The sequence below is a fragment of the Nipponia nippon genome, unplaced genomic scaffold (genome assembly GCF_047370975.1).
Source record: "Nipponia nippon isolate SJK-2023a ecotype South Korea unplaced genomic scaffold, ASM4737097v1 scaffold_33, whole genome shotgun sequence".
Classification (NCBI taxonomy): Eukaryota; Metazoa; Chordata; class Aves; order Pelecaniformes; family Threskiornithidae; genus Nipponia; species Nipponia nippon.
In genome coordinates, this window is record NW_028262351.1 from 4465718 (window position 1) to 4485946 (window position 20229).

The 20229-nt window shown below is 41.9% G+C and overlaps 2 protein-coding genes across 5 annotated transcripts in view; one reads left to right on the forward strand and one right to left on the reverse strand.

The window, feature by feature from the left end:
• LOC104019252 (zinc finger protein 366-like) overlaps positions 1-11526 on the reverse strand; it is a 48627-nt gene extending 37101 nt beyond the window's left edge. The window contains exon 1 of one of the 4 annotated variants that reach the window (XM_087770855.1): positions 11401-11526. The gene's annotated coding sequence lies outside the window, so the exon portion shown is untranslated. Of the gene's footprint in view, positions 1-10183; positions 10401-11400 lie in introns of those variants that run through there. The other 3 variants (XM_087770856.1, XM_087770858.1, XM_087770857.1) reach the window with 3 other exon arrangements.
• Positions 1-20229, forward strand: part of LOC148054205 (uncharacterized) — a 40221-nt gene that overhangs the window by 9270 nt on the left and 10722 nt on the right. The window lies entirely within an intron of this gene.

The window sequence follows — 20229 nt, forward strand, 5'->3', positions numbered from 1 at the left end:
TAGTAATATTGAAGTCCTTGAAAGAACACTTTGGACAGAATCTTTCTACCTACAAAGCACAATCATTAAACACTATAGAGTGAAGTGGAGAGAGAGGGTTTTTGAGCTGTGCAGTAGTATTATTTTAAAAAAAATAACAGAGCTATGCAGAACACCCAGAATTAGAATAAACAAAAAAAAGCATGCCCTTCCATGACCCTCATGCTGTCCTGCTTGGGGTGTTGTTTTGAAAGTAAACCTTTCACTGGCATTCATGACCTTTAAAAAGGAAATAGATTAGCTTTCCTTCCTACTGTAGTCCCAGTGTCGTTATCATCTCTATGGAGGCCAGAGAGATGGTCTGGTCTCCTTCTACCTCTTTGTTATCTTAAAGGGTAACTGAGGGCCACATTCAGCCTTGGTTCTTCAAGCCAGCCCACTGACACGCTCCCACACCATTAGCAGTTAATGTATGGGAAAGCAATTGCACCTTCTGAGCGTTGTACATGTAAAGCAACAAGTAAGTACCAGGTAAAATGTGTGCATATGTTTTGAGAAGGGCGGAGGAGAAGAGGATTGTATGGGAGAGTTTTCATATGAAGTCTCCAAAACAGATTAATTTTTTAATGAAAGTCTAGTTTTACTTAAACATGGGGAGTATTGTTAGTTTTCAGCAGGACCAAGATTTTGCTTTTTGTGTTTATTTTGCTTTCTGTGTTTATTTTGCTTTCAATTCTTTGTTTCACACAGTTCAAAACTGCTAGTGAAACTGAAGGTTGCCGAAGTGGTAGGTATCATGTGTTCCAATAAGACATGCTATATCCTACAAGAACTGAAAGAAGAGGATTTCATCCAGAAATTGACAGAATTAGGAAAAATGTATCTGCTACTGAACACTTCTCTTGGTGTCCAGTTTCTTAAAATTAATTACCAGATGATGCTTTCCTAGTCATTTTGGAAAGATTAATAAATTTGGTTTCAGTTTGAGCCTTTGAGTTTAAGTAGTTTGAGCAGACTTCTTACTGAAAAAGCTGCTTGGCTGAAAAGACTAATTAATCCCTATTAACCTCTATTACTCATTTGCAATTAAGCTGTCTCAGTAGTGACTTAGTCATTTCCCCCTGAACAGAAGTTCAATAGGAAACAAAAGAATTAGAGCAAAAGAATTAGAGATATCAGTGAAATTCCTCGAACACCACTGCGTTTATCTCATTGATACTCAAACAAGAGTAGAAAAAAATAAGAAGCATGGGCAATGAGACAGAGTTAAAAATGGTTCTTAAGGCAAATTACTAGGGCATTGGGAGGAAACTACTTTTGATATGTCTGCACTGTGATTAGGGAGCTCTGCTTTCCAGACCGCCACAGCATAAAATATGTCTTAAAGCATTCAAATCATGCTGAACTAAAATATGTGTGTATTGTTCAGAAAAAAAGATCACCTTCACATACATCTCTCAGTTGTGTTCAAATGAGGGTTCATTTTTTAAAATAAATTTATTTCATTTTGTTTAAAGAGCAATGTGCTTAGTTCTTCAGTTCCAGCATAAAATGGTATTTTTTGACTGATCATATGAAGTGCCTGCAAGGAAGTAATTTAAGGTAACTTCCTCTCTGGCTTTGCCCTTCACCTGTGATGAATCTTCTCATTGACTGAACAGCAAGAAGCAAATGCTTTCCCTCTCTGATCTCCAAAATGCATGCTGTGTATAGCACTTAATTATTCTGTTAACTTCTAAAAAGTTTTTAAAATAAGCATTAGTTTCTTGCGACAACTAAAGGAAATCTGAAATTTAAAACAAATTTTATATTGATTCTGTGATTTTGATCACTTGGAAAACAAACCTCTATGTAAATCAACTAACAGGGAGAAATTCCTGAGATTAATTATTTTAAACTGAAACAGATTTAAGAATGCCAGTTTTACGGAATTAAATAAACTAGCATATGGAGTGGGAATGGCAGATCAGACTTAGCCAAGTGTCATCAGCAAATACTGGAATAGAGACTAGAGCTACAAACAAATAAGAAATTACTTCCCCCCCCCCCCCAAGAAAAGAGAGAAGAAACTGAACATAGTTTGAAATCTGAAATTCTGAATGTTTCCCAAACCACTCTGGTACTAATCCTTCACTGTTAGTGATGCCAAAGACTTGTTCTGGATACTAACTCAATTTAGATTTTCATCACAAGAAAAAGGAAATGAAGAAAACATCAAACCACTGTGACTCTACCCCATGTCTAAGAATGGCCAACCAGCAATATAAAATGAATTTTTGTAACAAACACCTTATATATTAATATAACTCTTTCTCTCAATCCCCCCCCCCCCCCAAGGAATAACTAAATAAATAAACAAATAATTCTATTCAGAGCTTTTTCCCTGGAAAAATGCCAAGTGCCATGTACAAAAGCCTGGAAGATTTGATAGAAATTATTGCTGTGTTTTGGGAGGAATGGCAGGCGAGGCTGTGCTATGGGCAGTGGGACAAAACCCAAGGATAAACTGTTGTGTGAATTCTGTTCTGACTTACTGGCCTAACCACGTTCAGTGCCTTCCACTAGGTGCTTGTTCGTGGATTTTTTTCTGTGTCGAGTAGTGAACAAACTAGTGAAAATCTTCGCTGCAGTCATTAGAGAGAATCCTGAGTCCTGACCATTTGCCTGCAGAATCCAGTGACATCTGTTCAATCACATTTCTTTACCTGTGGCTTAAGCTTAGGGGGGGTGTCCCTTTTTGTGGGATAGGAAAAAAGAAATTAATGTATTTGGGGTTAAAAGACTTTAATTAGTATTTTGATTTCTCTGGCAGAGAGGAGATGAGGAGGAGTCGGTCAGCACCATTTCTCTGATGCATGTGACTGCTTCCATAGCATCTTGACAAAATGCTACCTACAGACATATAAAATGGTTCTGGAAACCTTGGTGACTTCATATTGTGAGTGGAGCATTATACAGAAAAACTGTTTGATATAACATTCATGCTGGTGTGATTCCTTGCTGTGGTGCTGCAGAAAAAAAAAATTATTTTCCTGCACCTTTATAAAAGGATGGGTTTAGTTTCTGGTAAACCTATGAGCACCCCGTTGTCAACTTGCTCTTCCAGGAGTTTCTCTACCGTTTTTCATAATTCCTATCACAGGACAATAGTTTTGGACTAATACAGGATGCTCTTCATGACTTCAGAAACCTGCACTAGAGAACCAACCCAGCGTGGGCTGGTGCCTACCAGATGGTTCAAACAAGTTCTGCTGTTCCTTAGAAGCTGACTGATGCTCTAAAATCAGGTCATCCCTTTCCTTTTCACCTCCTGATATTGTTTTCATTACACATATATTCTAAATACTTTTAAGAAAAATTAGACAGGTAGAAAAATATCCTGCTACCTGGAAGTACTATATGAAAGACACTCCCTTTTCAAATAATGCTTTCAAATAATTTTATCTGGAGCTGAAACACCAAGGAGCTACTTGCTTTAGAAAGCACCTCAGAGAGGGGAACTAAACCTGAAATAATGACTATATTCCACAGTGTGTTCATCCCTGATATCTTCAGAATGGGTATATTTAAATTTGGTTTGAATCTAGTGTATTGGATGTTAGTAAGAGACAGACTCGTTCCAATTTACAAAGACCTTAAGAAACCTTCGGATTTTAACCATTTCCAGAGGAGTAGTAACAGATCCAGCACAGAGCCCTCCACAAAACAATAGGACTTTCATCACTGCAAAAAGAGTCTAACAGTTGCACTGCATCCCTGATCAGAGAAGGCTAAAGCATAAGTGGCTTTTGCACAGTTCAGGAAGAGAAAGAGGAATACTGGAAGTCATCTTGTCATAGAATCATAGAATGCTTTGGGATGGAAGGGACCTTTAAAGGCCATCTAGTCCATCCCCCCTGCAACTGGCAGGGACATCTACAACTAGATCAGGTTGTTCAGAGCCCCATCCAGCCTGGCCTTGAATGTTTCCAAGGATGGGGCATCTACCACCTCTCTGGGCAACCCGTTCCAGTGTTTCACCACCCCTATTGTAAAAAATTGACGTGTTGGATAATGTGGGACCTGGGCATGATGTAAATGTTATAGAATAAGGGGTGCATACTGTCCTGGTTTCAGCTGGGATAGAGTTAATTTTCTTCTTGGTAGCCAGTATGGGGCTGTGTTTTGGGTTTAGGATGAGAACAATGTCGATGATACACTGACGTTTTGTTCTTCCTAAGTAGTTGCTAAGTGGCGCTCACACTGGTCAAGGACTTTTCAGCTTCCCATGCTCTGCCAGGTGCACAAGAAGCTGGGAGGGGGCACAGCCAGGACAGCTGACCCAGACTGGCCAAGGGGCTATTCCATACCATGTGACGTCATGCTCAGTATATAAACTGGGGGAGTTAGCCAGGGGAGGGGCAACGATCGCTGCTTGGGGGACAGGCTGGGCATCGGTCGGCAGGTGGTGAGCAATTGCAGAGTGTATCACTTGCTTTGTATTACTATTGTACTATTATTACTTGTTTTTATTATTATTGTTATTATTGTTATTATTACTATTACTACTGTTCTATTTTTATTTCACTTTACTTATTAAACTTTACTTATCTCAACCCACGAGCTTTCCCCCTGGGCTGCAAGTGCACATTGCCGGCTCATGTCCAGCTTTTCATCTACCAGTACCCCCAAGTCCTTCTCCTCAGGGCTGCACTCAATCCCTTCATCCCCCAGCCTGTATTGATACTGGGGGTTGCCCCGACCCAGGTGCAGGGCCTTGCACTTGGCCTTGTTGAACCTCATGAGGTTCACACAGGCCCATTTCTCCAGCCTGTCCAGGTCCCTCTGGATGGCATCCCGTCCCTCAGGCATGTCAACTGCACCCCTCAGCTTGGTGTCATCTGCAAACTTGCTGAGGGTGCACTCGATCCCGCTGTCTATGTCATTGATGAAGATATTGAACAGCACTGGCCCCAGTACGGACCCCTGAGGGACACCACTCGTCACTGTTCTCCATCTGGACATCGAGCCGTTCACCACTACCCTCTGGATGCGACCATCCAGCCAATTCCTTATCCACCGAACAGTCCACCCGTCAAATCCATATCTCTCCAATTTAGAGAGAAGGATGTTGTGGGGGACCGTGTCAAAGGCCTTACAGAAGTCCAGATAGATGACATGCATAGCTCTTCCCTTGTCCACTGATGTAGTCACTCCATCACAGAAGGCCACTAGGTTGGTCAGGCAGGACTTGCCCTTGGTGAAGCCATGCTGGCTGTCTCGAATCACCTCCCTGTCCTCCATGTGCCTTAGCATAGCTTCTAGGAGGATCTGTTCCATGATCTTCCCAGGCACAGAGGTGAGGCTGCCAGGTCGGTAGTTCCCAGGGTCCTCCTTTCTACCCTTTTTAAAAATGGGTGCAATATTTCCCTTTTTCCAGTCCCCAGGGACTTCACCTGACTGCCATGACTTTTCAGATATGCTGGAGAGTGGCTTAGCAACTACATCAGCCAATTCCCTCAGGACTCTGGGATGCATCTCATCAGGACCCATAGACTTATGTATGTTCAGGTTCCTCAGGTGGTCGCGAACCTGATCTTCTCTTACAGTGGGAGGACCTCTTCCCCCCGATCCCCATCAAATGGCCCATTGACTCAGGAGGTGTGAGGAGAGAGGTTGCCAGTGAATACCGAGGCAAAAAAGTTGTTGAGTACCTCAGCCTTCCCCTCGTCTGTTGTTATCAGCTCTCCACTTCTGCTCATCAGAGGGAGTACGCTTTCTTTAACCTTTCTTTTCTGGTGACATTGTAGAGGCCCTTCTTATTATTCTTTGCATCCCTCGCCAGGTTCAGCTCCAGCTGAGCCTTGGCCATCCTGATCCCATCCTTACACAACTGGGCAGTGTCCCTGTACTCTTCCCAAGATACCAGTCCCTTCTTCCACCGCCTGTGCATCCTCTTCTTGCCCTTTAGTTTGACCCACAGGTCATGGCTCAGCCATGCTGGCCTCTTCCCTTTCTTTCCTGTTTTCTTACACCTGGGGATGAAGAGCTCTTGTGCCCTATGGAAAGCATCCTTGAAGACCTGCCAGCTCTGTTCTGCTCCCTTGTCCCTGAGGGCCATTTCCCAGGGGGTCCTGTTGATTAACTCCCTAAAGAGCTGGAAGTTTGCTTTCCTACAATTCAGGGTCCTGACTATACTCTTCACCTGACCCTTACCTCTCTGGACTGTGAACTCTACCAGTGTGTGATCACTGCAGCCGAGGCTGCCTCCAATCCTGACATCACCAATGAGCTCACTTGCATTGGTGACCACCAGGTCTGGTACTGCATCCCCTCTGGTAGGGCTATCTATTATCTGGCTTAGGAAGTTGTCCTCCATGCACTCCAGGAGTCTCCTAGATTGCCTACCGCCTGCCGTGTTACTTTCCCAGCAGATGTCAGGGTGGTTGAAATCCCCCATCAGGACAAAAGCCTGCTCTGCCTGTCACTCCCAGCCGACACACTTGTGGCTTATTGGAGCACCTGGTATCAGAATAAGCTGCTCCCTGATAAAGGGTAAAGCCACATGCTCCTATCCCAGAGCCATCACATCTGTTCTTCCACCCTGGGAACACCACCCTGTGAAATTATTTCTATGCAGAAAAATTAGGTGGTTTCTATTCTTCATCAGGCCTCCAAACAGAGGACTGTGTGGTTAATGCCTGCTTGTCATGCATTAGTATTACTTGTAGTACAGCATCATCTAAGAATAGCAACTAAAAATGTATGATCCTATCTCATTGCCTTGCTTTCAATTTCAAATCAGTTGCACCTTTCTCTAATTCGTTAGGGAAAAGTGATGTTAACAATGTATGAGACATGGTTTACCTTGTAGCTTTTTGTAATTAAATGAGCCTTCAGATTCAACGACCATTTGTGGTTTTCAGTGTTCCCAGAATTCTGGTGTTTCTAATAAGCATAAGCAGCTGGAAAGTTGGATATTTTCAGGTTTACTTTTTATGAATATTGGCAAGGGGAATATAGGTTTTCAGGAAACACACTTCTTATCCTAAGTTTTTTCTTTTAAATCAAACCAAAATTCATACACATGAATTCATGCACATCCACAAAGTAGAAGGAAAATGTGTCAGTGGTTTAGCTTTCACAGTAGAAGAGGGAGGGGAGAGAAAGTAAGAATAATAATTTTTTCATCCTTCATTCAAATAATTAATGATATGTCTTTCTAACATATGAAGCAGGAAATAAGGAGTGAAAGTAAAATAATGCAAATATTCACATAATTTCTTCCTGTAACCTCCAGAGCATGAAAATATTTTCTTTTAACATTTGATTACTTAGCTTAATTGCTTCCAGTGTCAGTGGAAGTTTTTACATTAAGCATTGTTGGTTTAGAAGGAAAATGCTGTGTTTTGCTTATCAAGATCAGGGTAACACTAGTATAAAACCAGTTGTTTTACAAAAACAAGTCACAAAGGTATTAAGTTTGGAAGGAACTAAAACAAAGATTAAATAATATTTTTCATTGGATCATTAGTATTTTAGAAACCAGGCAAGAAGGACTGGTCCCTGCCAGACAGATATAAAGAAAAATCAGACATCCAGCATGCAGTTCAGTGCGCGTTTTAAATAACCAGTAAGTATTAACTTAGACCTCTTTACTGGATGAAAATCTGAATATCATCCATAAAATTCCATTGAATTTTTTACAGCAGTGGAGAGCTGCAGTCTCAGTTTCAGAATATTAGCTTTTCAGCAAGAAAGAGGATAGCCGTAAGTCATCTTTTTTTCAGACTCGTTTCTTTCTTTTTAAAGGCTTCACATTATTTGTCTCTCTATAATTCTTTCTTCTCCAAGCTGACATGCCTTCCTTTTCATTGGTCTTCTGTGATGGTAAACTAGAATGGGGAAAACTACTGCATTTAAGAAGAAAATATTCATTTGGTTTTAAAAGTTGGTCTATTTTAAAAAAAATTGTTGGGGTATAAAATTAGTCCATCAAACAAATGAATAATTTTACAACTATCTGTAGCAGTCTACCCAGCACTTGCAAGGTCTGTTTGAAGGAGCAGTTTGTTTCATTAGATCAGTTGCTACTGGGGAACATTCATTAGTGCTCAGAAGCTATGGATTATTTCTCAACTAATAAGAGGCTACCTATCCTTACACACCTTTGCCTCACTTGTATCCTTAAACCATCAGCGCACAAAAGCCCTATTATCTTATGCAGCATTTACTGCTTTTGTTTCACAGGGTAATATTCTGCTGACATATCTGGGCGAGTGGCATGGTCCATTCAGATAGATGTCTTTCTGCATCATTGAGGCTTTGCAATATCAAAGACTGGAAATAATATAAGTGCTATCTGGGGTAAACCGTATTCTACTATGATTCATCCCTCTGTGCTTCTTGCATTCTAAATACCGCATATCTATCTGGCACTACTAGAAATGGCACCTAAAAGACATGCCAATATGTGCATCTGCAAGATGCACATGGTGCCTCTCAATCCACCAGTATCTGCTCTACATCCAGAGAGTCCTAAGGCAAGGCTCTTATTGATGTGCTTGTTTGAAAGAATGAGAAAACAATAAAAACTCCTTAAAATTCAAAGATTCAAATTCTCTCCTGGTCAAAAATCTATACTATAGACTCAAAACTGTTACTGGGAATGTAACTCAGTGCTAGTATTCTGCATTCAAAACTCAGATTTTCAACACTTTTCACCATTAAAGAACCTGGTCCTAAGTATAAAAAGCCAACTGACATTTACAGAAAGACTTCTATCAGTTTCTGTGCTTTTTGAATCAGACCTGTTAACTTGGGATTTCCATACAACTTGTTTCCATATTATCTTTGCCATCACTGGTGTAGTTTTGTTTCTATTTTTCAGAATGAAAGCAAAATCTGTCTATATTTTCATTATAATTGAGAACAAATCAAATGGAAATAATAGCTTTGAATAATTCTGTGAGAATTGACTGACCTTTTACTTATGTATGCTATATACATAAATATGGCTCTTAGCAATAGCAGCAATAAGACTTTAAGCAAAATAAACAGAGCATCTCTCTTTTCATTCTTGTTCTTTATTCTTGGTTTATTGCTTCAATGATTTTTTTTTAATAATGTTGAGGTGAATAACTGAAAACTGATTTCACAAACATTTATTTTGTGCCATAAGCTGGTAGTGGATCTGTACTCAATCTGGCCTCAGACTATACCATTCTCTGCTTATAAATATCTCAGCAATGTGGGATAAGGATAACACACCAGCCAAAAATCTCCTCTTCCTGACTCCTGGAGAAAGATATTAGTTGTGTTACAAATTACCATTATACTAAATCATGTTACAGTTATCCTAGCAATAAAATATACAATGTGAAAACAAATAAACTCCAAATGATTACAAAAATGTATTATTTGAAGGAAAAATAAACCTGAAAGGTGAAATCTAAGAATGAAGTTCAAAACTCAAAGTCTACTTTTTACGGTCAAATTATTAAGCATTCCTTTAAAAATGCTCTTTTTGTGTGCTCATTATTGGGGAATGGGTTTAAAAATAGCATTTACTGGTTTTGATCACCTACTATGAAAACATATATTCTTATTTATGTATTTCAGACAATCTCTCAGAGAAAGAATTTATCATATACATGGTCTAAATCAATAATACATTAATGTTTAGTATCTTTAAAAACAAAATCTGTACCTAAATGCTGCAGCTGGCTCTTACCTACATGGTAAACTGAACTTCTGAACTAACCAGATCAAAACTTCCAGGTGACTGCAATCCAGACTAACACTGTGCAATTTGAGCAAAATACCACAACAAATACAGAGCTTAAATATTTTTGAATATTTAGGAGACTCCTCTACTTCTCACTTGAATTAAAAAGTGTTTTTCCAGGTGTTTGACACATAACTGTCAAAATAGCTGTCCAAATCACCTACTTAATTTGAATCAGTATTTAGTCACGTAAAACAAACCCAGGTATCCCAAGCAAAATATGTAGCAAGTGGTTTTCACGGCAACATCTGGAATTTTCTTGCTATTAGCAAAGAATTCTTTGTGGGTTAAGTATCACCAAGTGAATCTAATAAATGGTACCAAACTAGACCAAGCTGCATCATTAAGCTACAGAGTTTGAGAAACAAGTTATTTCCACCTCCTTTGGCAGAATCCATGGGCTGCTCTTAAAGCAAAGGGAATTTACAACTTACTTACCCAGAAATCAGGCTGAATTTGGGGTAGATCACTCCTTCCTATGGAAAAACTTGCAGAAAGGCACCAAATAGAGGGGGAAGAAAATCTGTTCTACTAGTTGGTTCAGCTGTCCCAGGGCAGAAGCGCAGCCCAGGTGCCCTGGTGGGAGTGGGAGTGGGAGAGAGGCAGCTCGAGCTGCCTGCCAGCTCTCTGCAATGCCTGCCTGCCATTTGGAGCTGCTGTCCGGGCTCCAGGCATCCTGTAGAGGACCTTGCACTTCAGAGAGCCATGGCTTGAAGAAATACTGGGTCAAAAGATGACCAAGCTCTCCTTCTGCAGAGAAATGATCACCTGTCCTAATTCTTCCCCCCACCTCTACATTCTGCTTTTATAAAAGCATGGGGGGGAGGGATTTTCTCTTCCAGTATTTGAAAAATACTCTTATATTCAATCACTCATTTTATGCACCACTTCTGATCATTCTGATACATTTATTCCCAACATGAAAAATATTATTGATATCTACAACAACGTAAATGACAAATAAACAGACAACATTTGAGTCCATCCTATTACTGATGCTGGTGATCAACCTTGGTGTTGTTACATACTATGCAACATGAATTTCTTTTTCTTTTTTTTTCAAGTGAGAACCTGGAACTGTCTTAGCATGTCTTAAATGTCACTTTTCCTAGACTAATTGTATACACAGATGAATAGAGATAAACACATGTAATCATAAACACAATACCGTTTGAAGGAAAAAAACCCACTAGTAATTTTTCTCCCACTATAGCACAGGTTGGTGCATACTTCAGTAGTGGCAGATAATATATGAAATATATCAATTTGCATATGACACAGCTTCTCTCTTTATTTGAGCAATGGCCCAGTGAAGCTTGCCAAAACATTCAGGATAAAGTTAGTGAAGCCTGTAACAAGATTCTGTTAGAAGAAGCCCTATATGCAAAATTCACAGCAGATTATGTTATGAATATTATCAGCCTCACTGGAAAACATTTTCTTGTCTGCATTGGTTAAACTGCATGCTATTAGCACCGGTATCTAAAAACCAGGCTATAGATATCTATAGCATAAATATACTGCTTGTCAATGCATATGGTTATTATCTTTTTATCAGTTAAATGTGTATCTGATAAATGCCTTTTCTTAATTAAAAAAACATATATATTGCACTTCTAAAGAGTTAACCATAAAAGTATTTTTACTTAACTTACCAGTTACTGAAGCTGGAACGAGTCTTGCCTTAAACTACCTGCTCTCACATTGGTAATCGATCTTTCTCTCTCTCCTCCCTCCCCCCTGTGCATAGATTGCAGTAAACTTAGAAAACTAGCAGGGACAGTGTTTCAAATGACTTAAGAAAGAGAACAGGAACAATCATTTTGTTCTCTTTTTTCAGATGAGTACAGTACCTTCAGAAAGAAGGAAGGAAGGGAGGGGAGAGGAAATCAACAACCCTTTGCTTTCCTGCAAAAAATAAGGAAACAGCAGATAGCAATCTCATTTTCTCTCAAACAAAACGTTTGGAAAAATAAATATAACCAAACCAAAAGGAATTCCTCAAGTATTATATGTGCATTACTGGCTTCATAAACCCCACTTTACAGCTTGTTATGTGCAACTACATTAATGCAATTGAATTTCCCATGTAGTGACTAGGAATACGACACCCTTTTTTATGCAGAACAGTTAGCCATAAGCTTGTACAGATAATGCAGGCTTTTACTCTAGACAAGGAGTGATCATACATGTATACACATATCTTGTTTCCACAGTGATATAGGTAAAAAAAATTCCTAAAACCCCTCTTTACTGTGATCACAAGAAAACGACAGATTGGATATTTACAAAATGCTGTCAAATGAAAAGGGGGATAGAGGGGATCACAAATGTGGTAAGGATCGCAGCTTGATACTGGAGTTGCAGTAACAAGTAATTTATCTCAAAGACTTGCAATACAGAAGGCATCCTGATTTATCCAAACAAAACATATGTGCTATGTTCTAGGACAGATTTTATACTTTGTTTCTTTCTTTCCCTGTTAAACATATGCAGATGAAATATTCTATAAGCAGCTGGGAGAAGTCTCACAATCGCTAACCCTTGTTCTCGAGGGGGACTTCAACTTACCAGATACCTGCTGGAAATACAACACAGCAGAGAGGAAACAGTCTAGGAGGTTCCTGGAGTGTGTGGGAGATAACTTCCTGACACAGCTGGTGAGGGAGCCAACTAGGGAAGGCGCTTTGTTGTTTGGACCTGTTGTTTGCAAACAGAGAAGGCCTGGTGGGTGATGTGATGGCTGGAGGACATCTTGGGCAGAGCGATCATGAAATGATAAGTTTTCGATTCTCGGAGAAGGAGGGGGGTTAGCAGAACTGCTGCCTTGGACTTCCAGAGGGCAGACTTTGGCCTGTTTAGGGGCCTGGTTGAGAGAGTCCCTTGGGAGGCAGTCCTGAAGGGCAAGGGAGTCCAGGAAGGCTGAACTTCCTTCAAGAAGGAAATCTTAAAGGTGCAGGAGCAGACCATCCCCATGTGCCAAAAGATGAGCCGGCGGGGAGGACGACCATCCTGGCTGAACAGAGAGCTTTGGCTGGAACTCAGGAAAAAAGGAGAGTTTATGACCTTTGGAAGAAGGGGCAGGCAACTCAGGAGGACTACAAGGATGTCGTGAGGTTATGCAGGGAGAAGATTAGAAGGGCCAAAGCCCAACTAGAACTTAATCTGGCCACTGCTGTAAAAGACAATAAAAAATGTTTCTACAAATACATTAGCAACAAAAGGAGGGCTAAGGAGAATCTCCATCCTTTATTGGATGCGGGGGGAAACATAGTGACAGGGGACAAGAAAAAGGCTGAGATACTTAATGCTGACTTTGCCTCAGTCTTTAATAGTCAGACCAGTTGTTCTTGGGGTACCCAGTCCCCTGAGCTGGAAGACAGGGACAGAAAGCAGAATGAAGCCCCCATAATCCAAGGGGAAATGGTTAGCAACCTCCTACACCATGTAGAAACACACAAGTCTATGGGGCTGGATGGGATCCACCCAAGGGTACTGAGGGAGCTGGTGGAAGTGCTCACCAAGCCACTTTCAATCCTTTATCAGCAGTCTTGGCTAACCTGGGAGGTCCCAGTCGACTGGAGGTTAGCAAATATGACACCCCTCTACAAGAAGGGCCAGAAGGAGGATCTGGGGAACTACAGGCCTGTCAGCCTGACCTCGGTGCCAGGGAAGGTTATGGAGCAGATCATCCTGAGTGCCATCACACGGCATGTACAGGACACCCAGGTGATCGGGCCCAGTCAGCATGGGTTTATGAAAGGCAGGTCCTGCTTGACTAACCTGATCTCCTCCTATGACAAGGTGACCCACTTAGTGGATGAGGGAAAGGCTGTGGATGTTGTTTACCTGGACTTTATTAAAGCCTTTGACACTGTTTCCCACAGCATTCCCCTGGAGAAACTGGCTGCTCATGGCTTGGATGGGTGTACTCTTTGCTGGGTAAAAAACTGGCTGGATGGCCGGGCCCAAAGAGTTGTGGTGAATGGAGTCAAATCCAGTTGGTGGCCGGTCACAAGTGGTGTTCCCCAGGGCTCAGTATTGGGGCCAGTTCTGTTTAATATCTTTATCAATGATCTATCAATGATCTAAAAATTATTTATCAATGGCTGAATATGAGCCAGCAGTCTGCCCAGGTGGCCAAGAAGGCCAATGGCATCCTGGCTTGTATCAGGAATAGTGTGGCCAGCAGGACTAGGGAAGTGATCGTCCCCCTGTACTCAGCACTGGTGAGATGAATGCCGTGTTCAGTTTTGGGCCCCTCACTACAAGAAGGACCTTGAGGTGCTGGAGTGTGTCCAAAGAAGGGCAAGGAAGCTGGTGAAGGATCTAGAGCACAAGTCTTATGAGGAGCGGCTGAGGGAACTGGGGTTGTTTAGTCTGGAGAAGAGGAGGCTGAGGGGAGACCTTATTGCTCTCTACAACTACCTGAAAGGAGGTTGTAGCGAGGTGGGGGGTCGGTCTCTTCTCCGAAGTAGCAAGTGATAGCACAAGAGGAAACAGCCTCAAGTTGCGCCAGGGGAGGTTTAGATTGGATATTAGGAAAAACTTCTTCACGGAAAGGGTAGTCAGGCACTGGAACAGGCTGCCCAGGGAAGTGGTTGAGTCCCCATCCCTGGAGGTATTTAAAAGACGGGTAGATGTGGTGCTTAGGGACATGTTTTAGTGGTGGACTTGGCAGTGCTAGGTTAACGGTTGGACTTCATGATCTTAAAGGTCTTTTCCAACCTAAACGATTCTATGGTTCTATGATTCTATATTTTGAAAACCAACAGCATATTTTGACAACTGGCCAGCTGACTGGAGTTATTCTTGGGATAAGTTTAGTCCATTGTGCTCCACTGTGTTTTTGTTTACTTGTATGCTTTCCCCTATCTTTATCTATCATTCGAAGTCCACTTAGTGCAAGTAGATGCCCCCTTTTTTCCCTACTAATTTGTTTTCATTCTAATATTCTTGCCAGTAAACACCTTCACAGTGTCGCTGGGGCTGCGTTTTCGGTTAGCATTGTAACGTGGTACCTAAGACAGTGTTGCTCATCAATGAGCAATTCAGTGTTGAGTTCTGTGAAAGACAGTAAAAGAAAAAGCCATTTCATATGGCCCTCTCCTATAAATTGTGCATCCAGACTTTGCTGTAGGAGCAACAGCTAGATGAATGTTGCTGAAGTAAACTTAGTTATTGCTATAAATCCAGTGTTAATGGGAGGACAAGTTGGTACGCTATCCCATAAAGATTATTATTTCTTTTATTGTACAATAATGAGAATTAATAAGCTGCAAACCAAACATAGGAAGTAGCTCTTTGGCACCTGTGTTCCTTCATGCAGTTCCTGATGCTATTTCCAGAAGACATCTAGCAATGATTTGACTGGAGAGGCTTTCATTTTAATATTCAGCAACTAAAAGCTTGATTATGGAAATCAGTAGTTGACAGAGCAGTGCAGGTGCTACAAGTGATCTCTGGACTTGTAACATCACCAGTGTTTCCTGGAATGGGTGAAAGCTTAACAGGAGGGTGAATTTTATAAGCAAAAGAATGCAATGCACTTAGGGTATATACCGTAAATGAACTACTTGATACTCTCTTGGGAACAGAGACCTCAATCAAACAGAGTTCTAGTGCATACCAAGCACAAAGAAAGTAAAGAGACATGGGAAGCCACCAAATTAATGTATTGTGCCTGGCCTTGGATGGGGCAACTAAGTACCTCCTGAGCACTTGGGTGGTGGAAAGGCTGCTGACAATGGGACCTGAGGCAAGATTAGCAAAGACCTTACATCTTCTGCTCTCCTTGCTGAAGTAGGGGGCTCTCACAGTCTCCTTAAATCAGAATATCAGAGTCTTATAACCTGGTGTCCTTGTTTCAGCTGGGATAGAGTTAATTTTCTTCTCAGTAGCTGGTATAGTGCTGTGTTTTGGATTTAGGATGAGAATAATGTTGATAACACACTGATGTTTTAGTTGTTGCTAAGAAGTGCTTACACCAGTCAAGGACTTTTCAGCTTCCCATGCTCTGCCCGGTGCACAAGAAGCTGGGAGGGGGCACAGCCAACCCAGACTGGCCAAAGGGCTATTCCATACCATATGACGTCATGCTCAGTATATAAGCTGGGGGGAGTTGGCCGGGATGGGGGGACCGCTGCTCGGGGATGGGATGGTCATCAGTTAGTGGGTGGTGAGCAATTGCATTGTGCATCACTCGCTTTGTATATTAATATTATTATTATTACTACTACTGCTACTACTATTATTATTTTACTTTATTTTATTTCAATTATTAAACTGTTCTTATCGCAACCCATGACTTTTCTCACTTTTACTCTTCTGATTCTCTCCCCCATCCCACTGGGGAGGGGGAGTGAGTGAGTGGCTGTGTGGTGCTTAGTTGCTGGCTGGGGTTAAACCATGACAGAAAGGAAAGAAAAAAAGAAAGGAAAGAAAGGAAAGGAAGAAAAAGGAAGGAAGGAAGGAAGGAAGGAAGGAAGGAAGGAAGGAAGGAAGGAAGGAAGGAAGGAAGGAAGGAAGGAAGGAAGGAAGGAAGGAAGGAAGGAAGGAAGGAAGGAAGGAAGGAAGGAAGGGAAAGTAAGTGTGTGACGAATGTGCTTGACCCCTTAACCAAACTAGCTGAAGTTTGGTACAGGCTCCAAAGGAGGTAAAGGCCAAGAACTCCCCTAGTTTCAACCTGTTCTCCAAAAACCCAAAAAGGGATAGAGTGACACAGTAAACATCAATACATATGAGTTTGGAACACCAATCATGCAATGAACGCATAAATAACAGGTGGCTTTTCCAAAACTAATTTATCAAGGAACAAAGAAGGTTGTGGGTACAAGGAGTCTCATGCCTACCTTTCCATTGCATGTGAGTTGACTACGAGCCAACCACTTTATCCCATAAATATGACAGCCTAAGTGAGCCTTCTTTGAGCTCTCCCTGCCAGGCAGCATGGCTGCATGGCGGTGATCTCCCCTTGAGCTGGAACACCTCTCAAGGTTGCTCCTCGAGGCAGAGACCTTTTACCAATGGCAGATCATTGGACAAGGAATTAGAAATGGACTGCAGCTGGAAGCGCCATTCAAAGTGATCCTCTGCATAGTTTGCTGCCTTTTGCTGTCTCCTTCCAAGAAGAAATCCTTCATGAAAGCCGCTGTTAGGTCCAATTACTTTATGCTGTTCCAAATCTTCTAAGTTCATTGGACTGGTTCTTTCTTTCTCACTGATGTATATCGCAATTGGTCCCTTTTCATAGAGACAGATTAGCCCACTAAAGCATCGTTAGTGGTGTGGTATGGTATCCTCCTCACTGGGCTGTCCCTTTCAGAGACTTTCTCAGCAGTGCAAACTCAGTCAAACTATTGGGCCTAGATAACAATGTCTGATCATAATTCCCATTCTTGTGGAAGTTTCAGATCAAGAGAAAATCAAAGTCTTTGGCTGTAGAAGTTCTCTAGTCTCCACCCTCAGCTGCATAGGCTGCTCCCCAGACCCTGGCACACTCTTCCTGTATTGCTTTTCTGTATAGAAGCAAGACCCAACAACACAGTGGTAAACTGAATCCAGACATATGCCCTGGACAGAAATTACAGTGAGCTCCAGTAGGTGCCACCTTGGGGAAAGTTACCTAGAAGCTGAACAGTCAGTCTACATACGGCGGTGTCCTTTTTGGTTTGTCATAAGGCATCTGACAATGAGTAGGTTAAAAAACTGGGGGAAAAGAAAAGAAACCCAAATGAGCTCCCGAATCATCCCTTAGTGTGGTGATGCCATCAGCCAAGCCTGTTGATCCCTTCTCAGATGTGCTGTTTGGTTTTTCTTCTATTTGTCTAAAACCACCTACAATGCAAAGATTGTTAGCTTGCATAATAAGGTAACCTACATTTACCAGGCAGCGAGCATGAAAAAGGGAGAAGGAGAGATTGCATGTTCTCTTCTTGGCAGCTGTCCCATCCATAGAGGTTATATCTGCACAGTACATGCCCAAATGGTTCCAAATCAGATGGTTAACAAATAGCAATAACATAATTAACAGGTTTCTTCTCTGTTCTTTTTCTTAATAACTGTAATGCCACAGTTCAGGTTCTGGGAGTGAATCAGCACTCTCAGGACAATACTGTAAATAGCTGTCAACAGGGTGCAACTGATAGTGAAATAATTCTCGTGCTCAACTGCAATATTGCTTTTGTTAATTTTCCACATGTAAAGTTACTATGTGGATTAAGATTTTTATACTGCATGCCAAGATTAGTTTCAGCCTGCCCTATATAACTGTGAAGAGGATCTTAATCTCTTACATCAGCATGAATCCTGTGAAGTCAACTGAAGTATTTTGGATTTACTGAAGTATTTTTGGATTTACTGTGCTGCTAAAAGCATTGCAAAAAACATCACCAATTGTTTTTCTTCACATTTCAAGAAAATAAAATTATAGATATTAGAGACCTATTTTATACTGCAAAATAGCATAACAATAAATCCAGGTTTTCTTTGTCTCCTGAATCGATTCCTATGGTGGGTTGACCTTGGCTGGCTGCCAAAGTGCCCACCAAGCTGCTCTATCACTCCCCTTCCTCAACAGGACAGGGGGACAAAACATGACGAAAAGCTCATGGGTCATGATAAAGACAGGGCGATCACTCAGCAATTACCATCATGGGCAAAACAGACTCGACTTGGGGAAATTAATTTAATTTATTAACAATCAAATCAGAGTAGGATAATGAGAAATAAGAACACCTTCCCCCCATCCCTCCCTTCTTCCCGGGCTCAACTTCACTCCCGACTCTTCTACCTCCTCCCCCCGAGTGGCACAGGGGGATGGGGAATGGGGCTTGCAGTCAGTTCCTAATGCTTTGTCTCTGCTGCTCCTTCCTCCTCACGCTCTTCCCCTGCTCCAGCGTGGGGTCCCTCCCACAGGAGACAGTCCTCCACGAACTTCTCCAATGTGGGTCCTTCCCACAGGCTGCAGTTCTTCACAAACTGCTCCAGCATAGGTCTTTTCCATGGGGTGCAATCCTTCAGGAACAGACTGTTCCAGCATGGGTCCCCCATGGGGTCACAGTTCCTGCCAGGAACCTGCTCCAGCATGGGCTCTCCATGGGGTCGTAGCTTCCTTCAGGGCACATCCACCTGCTCCAGTGTGGGGTCCTCCACGGGCTGCAGGTGGATATCTGCTCCACCATTAACCTCCATGGGCTGCAGGGGGACAGCCTGCCTCACCATGGTATTCACCACGGGCTGCAAGGGAATCTCTGCTCTGGTGCCTGGAGCACCTCCTCCCCCTCCTTCTTCACTGTCCTTGGTGTCTGCAGAGTTGTTTCTCTCTCATATTCTCACTCCTCTCTCTTCTGGCTGCTGTTGCACAGGAGTTTCTACCCCTTCTTAAATATGTTATCACAGAGGCGCTATCACCATTGCTGATGGGCTCAGCTTTGGCCAGCAGTGAGTCTGTCTTGGACTGGACTTGGAACTGGCTCTGTCAGACATGGGGGCAGCTTCTGGCATCTTCTCACAGAAGCCACCCCTGCAGCCTCCCCCTGCTACCAGAACCTTGCCACGCAAACCCAATACACAATACAATTCAATAAAATTCTTTCCTTCTTTCTGTTGCGGATGAGTGGAATGCACCTCACTCAAAAGAGAGAAGCAGCAATATGTTTTATTGAGGTAAAATAATAATTTGACAGAGTTCAATGAATTCGATGGAATTTAACAACATTTAACAGGGGTTTGCCAAAGTTCAATAAGTTTGATGGCAAGGTTCACCTTATTAATTACTGCATGGAAGAAACATACAAAGGAAAATTGACTTAGAGAAACTTACAAAGTTTAACAAGTTATTAGTCACTTACCAAGGATCTGTTGCAGCAAAGAATCTCTCAGCGTCGAGGAATAAGGGATCACTCAACATCGAGGAGTAAGGGATCTCTTCGCCTCAGGCAAGGAAAGCTCTCTGAGTCTCAGGTGATTTTTTTTTAATTGCTTTTTAATAGAAAGTTGTTAGATCACTTATGAAATTGTTCTTTTTTATTATTTTTGTCTTTAAGTCTAAGATAAGTGAAAGTTTAAACTTAATTTCCTAAAACTTCAAGTGCTAAAACTTCAGGGTTGTTATACAGGCTTCATCTCCTAAATCATGTGCATTCCCAGCCAACAGCCTGAGTTTTGATTCTGTGTGCAAGAGGAATGTATATTCAGGGTTATGACACATCTCTGCTTAGCCAGTCTGGATGTCTATTTTTCACAGTGACTGAGCTCACTGAAAAGCTCTGTGCTATTCGAAGAGAAGAGAAGAGAAGAGAAGAGAAGAGAAGAGAAGAGAAGAGAAGAGAAGAGAAGAGAATAGTTCAGCTGGAAGGGACCTACAATGACCATCTAGTCCAACTGCCTGACCAATTCAGCATGTTATTAAGGGCACTGTCCAAATGCCTCTTAAACACTGACAGGCTTGGGGCATTGACCACCCTCTAGGAAGCCTGTTCCAG